The sequence below is a fragment of the Sesamum indicum genome, linkage group LG10, assembly GCF_000512975.1.
Source record: "Sesamum indicum cultivar Zhongzhi No. 13 linkage group LG10, S_indicum_v1.0, whole genome shotgun sequence".
NCBI lineage: Eukaryota > Viridiplantae > Streptophyta > Magnoliopsida > Lamiales > Pedaliaceae > Sesamum > Sesamum indicum.
In genome coordinates, this window is record NC_026154.1 from 1,876,091 (window position 1) to 1,884,286 (window position 8,196).

At 29.0% G+C, this 8,196-nt stretch overlaps 1 non-coding gene across 1 annotated transcript; it reads right to left on the minus strand.

The window, feature by feature from the left end:
- TRNAC-GCA lies at positions 1,099 to 1,170 on the minus strand. Its single transcript has one exon. It is a non-coding gene; the product is annotated as a tRNA-Cys (tRNA).

Consider the following 8,196-nt stretch of genomic DNA (forward strand, 5'->3'; position numbering starts at 1 on the left):
GTTAATTGCCGCAATAAAAAATAAATAGCGTAGTAAATAATCATTGACCATGGTCATACAATGATGGAAAAATCTCATTTTAGTCCCATATATTAGGCTCTGTTCAATTTTGTTCCCATTCATTACAAAAATCTCAATTTCAAAACAATATCTTTTGATTTGTCTTAAATTTGATCCCAACATCAAATAATTGATGGAATATGATAAGTGCTATTAAAGGGCACGTGCCTTTTTCACATAGTATCACTCAATGTGTATTTGGAGAAAAAATCATACTTATTGAGGTCTAATTTCTTCCCCCAAATCATTTCCTCTACTAAATTGCTCCTGCCAAAACCCATCCTAAACTTCGTTTTTTCTTCCATTGAAGAAATGAAGAAGAAGAGATTATTACTAGAAGAATGAGTCTTCGTGACCCAAAATTAAATCATTTCCCCTCTTCTTCTTCATTTCGGCCACCTCTCTTCTCTGAAATTGCACATGTCATTGCATGTAATCATTTTTCAATAAAAAAATTCCACCTGATTGTAATTTGATGTGGTAACTTGTAAAACTTGTGTAATTGGTAAGATAAATATTTTTTTTAAAAAAAAAATGTTAAAATATAAAAACTGCCATTATTTAGAGGGCAAAATATTTTGCTTAAATTTATAAGAGTATATGTGTGTGTATATATATGTACACAAAAAAATGAGAAATCCTATATATTATGTATAATATATGGGGCGATGGATGTAGAAATGGGGTGGGCTCTAATATTAGGAACGTTAAATGAGTGAGGTCATGGAAATTTTGTAGCCCAATTGGGTGGGTTGTCCAGTCGAAAAGTAAGTCATGCCCCAACTACAATTGCCACTGTAACAAACCTTGATTTGTTTACATCTAAAAAATAAACTGATTTTTCAACAAAAGATGACAAATACTGCTTATTTTTTTTATGAAAGTATATATATGTATATATAAAGATTAGGACATGTTTGATATTACATTTGAAAGTTTAATAATGCCCAAAAAAAAGATAAAAGAAAAATAATGTGCAGCGTGCTGTATATGGTCAACAGATTGGACTATATTTAATCAAAACTTTGGAAGCATATGAGGGCCCAACCGGGTTCGAACCGGTGACCTCTTGATCTGCAGTCAAATGCTCTACCACTGAGCTATGGACCCCTTGTCGCTGTTAAATTTCATATTGATGAACATATATCGCATTTCATTTGTTACTACTAAAAGAGTTGTGTTGAGTGCACACATCTCTCAATTTGTGTGTAAAAATTACTTCAAAATCCATAAATAGTTATATTTTTATTATCAAAATATTTATTACATGTATTTATTTATTTGATATTTCCATAAATAAAGAAAAACAAATATCTCAACGATGGAGGAAAAGAAATAAAATATGAACTTCAAATTCGTTGAGTTTGTTTGAATATTTTTAAAAGATTTCAAATTTCATAACCTTTAGATCTGAACTGTATTTTATTAAATATTGATGAATTTTAAATTCTTGTAATATGAAATCATTTATAATTCTTTATTCAAATTCATCAATTCAAATACAGCATAAAAAAATAGCAGTAAGTGGTGCGGTTAGGTGAAATAATGCCAAGATTCACAAGGACAATGTGGGCATGACTCAACAAGAACCATTCGTCCGTCCAATACAAAATTAGGCATAGTTAATCATTGTGGTTTTATAATACTAATTGCAATTAACTATGAACAAGAAAGTGATTTGCAAATCTAATGCTCATTTAATAGTGGATGCTGCCTCAAATTATCTTCATATTAACCAATAAATATTTTTTTATGACCGTGTCTTTTTGGAAAATGACAAGCCCATGCACTATGTAAATTTCTTTTTTTTTTATTTTATTATTTTTTGGGGGTGGGGTGGATAAATAATGCAACACACTATAAAAAAAAATTGAGTTTTCGCTACATTATAAATGATCACGCCTTAACAAATACGATAAAGTAATATTATTAACTACAGTTAAATATAACCAAAGTAAAAATTTAATTTTTTACCACTATTAATCAATATTCGCTATAATTTTTAGCCATAGCTAATATTTTGGCTACACTTATAAAAATAACGACTAATATCCGTTATAAAGTCGTGATTGATTTATATTTACCATGAATTTTTATAATTATATTAATTAATTATAACAAAAAATCATATTTTTTTTCTGGTGACAATTACCTACTTGACAGTTATTGTATCAGCTCTATTTTGGCATTGTTTTACCTTATTATAATTTTATTTTATGAAAGTAAACTAATAGTTCCAAGCATTAAAGTTGGCTTCTGTCAAATTATTATTTAATTTAATTAAATTAAAAGGATATTCTGTCCACTACTTACAATTATTCTCATATAATTAAGTTCAATTTGGTGGAGGCCATACAGTAAGAGACTGTACATGCATACGGTTTTTGTTGCTTTCTATTGGCTACTTGCATATTTCATTTTTTTTATTCTATTATTATTATTTATGGCCTCATACACTTAAATATTATAAGATATGATCAGCCTTGTAATGTAGTATTTTTATTTACATAATTTATGAATTATTATTAATTAGTCAACATTGCAATTTGATTCATTTACATGAATAGATTTCAGGCATTTTTTATGAGTTTTATTTCATGTTCAATTAATTATTTTTAAATCCAGCCTAAGAGTAAAAATGTTCACTAATCGAACAAATTCAAAAAAGTCCGACCTATTGTCATTTTTTTTTTGAATGAATCGATTACAACTATATTATGTATTTCGATTATTAAACAATTATAATAAGAAAAATATCAGTAATTTATAGAAAATATTTATAATTAATCAATAATTTATTATAAAATTAAATCAATAACTATTATTCAACCAATGGCTTCTCATTACAATTTATGTCAATATACATATGTTCTACTTGTTTAATACAAGTTTGGGTAAATTGCAAGAAGCTCTCACGAGATTTGATATAATTATAAATACTTTTTGCTATTTGAAAAATTATCAATATCTCTTAATTTTAAACGACCATCGAAAAATTAGTCCAATCTGATACTATATGTTAGTTTTTCGTTCATTTTTTTATGGTGATCAACTTATTAAAATGTCATTTTAGATTATGACTTATAATTTTATTTATTTCTTAAACTTTTTAAACTCTTTATCAACTAAATAGATATTTTTTTAATTTTTAATTTTTTTTCATTCATCTCATTCTTTTATATATATATTAAAAAGATAAAATAACACATTATTGGGACAAAATTAATAATTTCATACCTCCATTAAAAAATTATATAATTTCTCCAAATATCAGTAAATATTAATAATTTTCTAAGCAATAAAAAATAATGATAATTATGCTAAATTTAGGAAAATACAATGTAATTTCCCCTACAAGTTTGTCTCTATCTTGAAGTGGTAGGTGTGGTAGAGTGCAACGATGAGTCTCCCACGGGGACAAAATACTTAAAATAATATTCCGAGATGCTTCGTATGTAGAGGGCCGGGAACATTGTGGAACAAATTATATTTTATATATAGACAAATAATAATATTGATAATTTGAAATAGACATGCAGATCTAATCCGCTCTTGTGATTGGCCCAATTGGCTAGTCCACATCCATCAATCGTCCATCCCCCACTTCTTAAATCTTGTTTTTTTTTTGGCTGTAATTATGTGGTAAAGTTAAAATTTATTTTTATGAAATAATTTATTATTTTAAAGATCATATATTAAATGTTTCACTATGAGAAAAATAAAAATTTTCATGATGTATATATCTAATTAATTAATATTTGAATAAATTACAACGAGCTCCCTTAAAATTGATGATAATAAATAGAATTTTTCAAGGGGTTGCTACGAGTGGGTATTTGTTAGACGTTCACTAATTCTAGAGTGATATTTCTAATTTTTTTAAACAATGAGGAGTATTTATAATTAACAGAAGTTCGTAGTAATTTAATCTTAATAGTGCTACAAATGATGTAATATTTTAATTTTAATCATAGAGGTTAGTGCTTGTTAGGTAAGTAATTAAGTATATAAAAATTTTGAGCACGCTCATGAGGGTGGTTGTATTATATTGGAAGATGGTGGTAGAAGAACGGAGCTCCAACGGTTCTAAATTTATCACAATTAATTTAATAAATATGATACTATACATCATTTTATATATTTCTTCAAAATATTTACTTCTGGTGTGTTTTTTAATTTATACGATTATTGTCAACTAGAAAAAGAATTACGACTGGCTACAATATTAGTAGCTATGGCAAAAAAATCACTGTAAATGATTATTATTAGCTACAGTTAAATAAAATCGATGCAAAAACTAATTTTTTCATCATAAAAGAATTATTTGACACGGCTAAGGGCCATGGTTAAAACATTTGCTGTAACTTTTAGCTATGGTAAATGTTTTAGACATCCTCCCAAAAATCACGGCTAATAATTATTGTGTGGCCGTAATCAATAATTATTTGCTACGATTATTTATTATTAATTATAATAATTAATTGTAGCTAAATATTATAATTGTGTAATGGAGTAAGAAATAATCACATTTTCTGTCCTGTTTATAGCCGAGCATGCAAAAACGAATATAATTTAATGATGATAAGTTCTCTCCTATTATTATATTGGAAGATGGGTGTTGAGAATGGACCAATACAAAAGCGAAAAATAAATTAAAATTAAATTTCCATCACAATCACATGTGTATAATTTTCTCTACCACCTACTTGAGAACCTACCCATCTCCCTCTCTCTCATTTGACTATAGAGGTGGACCAGTGTAATAATACCATGTGTCCGGTCCAGCCACGTGGGGTGTGGTCTGAGCCGCTGGAAAACGACACGTACTAACGTGTGGATTCCGCCAAACCCCCACCGGGCCCCATGTCCGATGGTTCAATGGCCAGGAAGCAAGAACCTAGCACAATAATTTGGATTCTCACTCGCGGGGTGGTCTTCATCAAGAGCGCACCAATTCGGCAGCCACACCTGGAAATTTCTGCATGTCGCAAACTACGTTTTGTCGCTTTGGTGGTTTATTTTATTATTTTATAGGTGGGGAAATTGATGTTTTAGTTATTTTAGCCTTTTATCATTATTATTATTATTATGATATATAATCTATGAAGTTGTCGTTGTGATAGCTTATCGTGAATCGATTGAGTTGCTTAACATTGACCTCTTTGTTTCGTTATTATTGATGATTTTTTGTTCAAATTTGATGTAAGAATTGAAGTAAATTACCATTGCAGCAACGTCCAACATTAATGATGTTTCTGGTAATTACCGGCCTCTTTTCTTCAATTTTCTAATAGATAATTTACTCTAATCTAAATATGTTACTGTTCTTAATTTTTTAAAAATATATTTTATTTGATGTGTGATTGAGTAAAATTTTAAAAAAAAACCATATTACAAGCGTAATGATATGAAAATATAATTAGTTGGATGAAATAACATAAATTAATATAAATTAAGAATTTAAAAAAAATGACCAATCACATGATAAGTGTATCACACTTCCTTTATAATTGATTTGATTCGATTAAATCAAATTTAAGTAAGAGTGCAACCTAAATATTTTCCAACACCAAACCTAAACAACTTGAATGAATTGATCACATTGATGGATAATTATTTACATGTACGTTTTAACATAATTTGTAAAATATATTTACATATATTGAGCTTATAAATATTTTTTTGTGATTCATAATTTATTAAAAAAATTAAATTACAAATATTATTTTTAAAATAAAATGTGAGCAAAATTTTAAATCACTAAAAATAGCTCGAGGGAGATATTTTAATAAAATATATTTTAGAAAGTAGAATAAAAAAGTATAGATATAAGTGAGAAGCGCATTTTAGTCTTACCAATGCCAAATTATTTTGCCATGTGTATTTTTGTTACCTTTCATATTTTAGGAGTGTAAATAAGATAAAATACATAGTTAAAAAGTGCAAAGTATTATATATAATATGTATATATGAATGCATACACCTCTTTATATTCTTTTTTAATACCCATTATGTTATACACCCTTTTGTATCCCCCATTATAATTTGTAATTAAAATAGTTATGATGTATTTTGTAACCACAATTTTGGTGGTCTATAAATACCACCATGTATTTCATTTGTAAAGTGATTTTTGGAGTGAACAAAGAAAGTTTGTTGGAGAAATACATATATTTTACTCTATATTCTATTAAGAGTGATAGGCTAATAAACTTAGAATTTCTCTAAATTTATAACACGTTATCAGCACGACGTTACGTTACGATCGATCAAGGTAAAATGTTAATTTTATTAGTATAATTTTTATTCTTTGTTTGTTTACCTCTACAATATCATAGTTACTTGTATCCTTGAATATTTCATAATAAAATATGAGTAATTATATTATATATTTCAATGTCTCCTGAAGTAGACATATATATATAAATTCTTGATTTTATCCCCTGAAGTGGATGTGATATTGCCTCCAGAAGCAGACATACAATTCTTGATTTTATCCCCTGAAGTGGATATATTCTATAAAATTTCATTGCTTCCTGAAGTAAGTAATGAGTTAAAATCATCTCCAGTAGTAGGTGAAATATTTTATACCAACTATGTGCAAATTTTATACCAACTATGTGCAATATCATCCCTGAAGCGATGATAAGTATATGTTTAATTTTCTCACCACCTGAAGTGTTTTGAGATAATGGCTTGATCAAGAAGCCCGATGCTTCTTCGTTTAATTTATTTCATTTCTGATAATTTTTCGATAACATAGTTTTGTTTCATATGCCCATGTACGTATTTTACATGTTTTGCTAGTATTTGCAACAAAATTTATTTGTTAAGAAAATGATTTGGCATGAATACCATTTAATTGCTATTTGTAACATTATAAGATTTAAGGCAAACATTTTTATTTAATTCCATGTATACATGCCATTATAATTCATACTAATTACATGGTAACTTATATGTAACTTAATGTTAGTAATATTTCATGTCATTTTTACTTTATATCATGTGTAATACATATTATTTTACTTTTATGTATATGTTGAATATTATGCTAAAAGTGCAAATTAACTTGTTGTAGCTTAATGGTCAATCTCACAAAATTGGATTTCGTTGCTCTTGATGTTTCTGGAAAAAACTACCTATCATGGGTTCTTGATGCCGAACTACATTTGGCAAGTAGCAAATTGGGAGAAACAATAAAAGAAAATACTGTTGCTTCTGAGCAAGACTGTGCTAAAGCAATGATTTTGCTTCGTCATCAACTTCATGAGAGCCTGAAGTCTCAATATTTAACAGTCAAAAGTCCTTTTCAACTCTGGAAGAGTTAAAGGATCGATTTGACCATCAAAAGACTGTAACTTTACCACGTGCAAGATATGAGTGGATACAATTACGACTGCAAGATTTCAAAACGATTGCTGAATATAATTCTACTGTAATCTTACCACGTGCAAGATATGAGTGGATACAATTGCGATTGCAAGATTTCAAAACGATTGCTGAATATAATTCTGAAATGTTTTGAATTGTATCAAAATTGAGGTTATGTCGAGAAGATGTGACGGATGAACAAATATTGGAAAAAACATTTTCTACTTTTCATGCATCCAACCTTGTACTCCAGCAGCAGTACAGGGAACGTGGGTTCAAAACCTATTTACAGTTGATTTCATGCATGCTTGTTGCAGAAGAAAATAATCAGCTTTTGTTGAATAACCATCACACCCGACCCACTGGTTCCAAGCCACTTCCTGAAATTTCAGCGGCATTGCCTGAAGCAAATGCTACTTCTTCACGAAAGGGGCGTGGTCGTTACCATGGCTCACCACGGGGCCATTCTTATGGTCGTGGTCGTGGCGGTCGCGGTCGTGGTCGTGGTCGCGGTAATAGTCGTGGTAATACATGGATTAATCCCATTATTCAGAAGCACAATGGGAACAAGGCAAAGAATCAACATGAGAAAACTACAAATGAAGATCTTTGCTATAGATGTGGGATGTCTGGGCATTGGTCCCGTACCTGTCGTACTACATGGATTAATCCCAATATTCAGAAGAACAATGGGAACAAGGCAAAGAATCAACATGAGAAAACTACAAATGGAGATCTTTGCTATAGATGTGGGATGTCTGG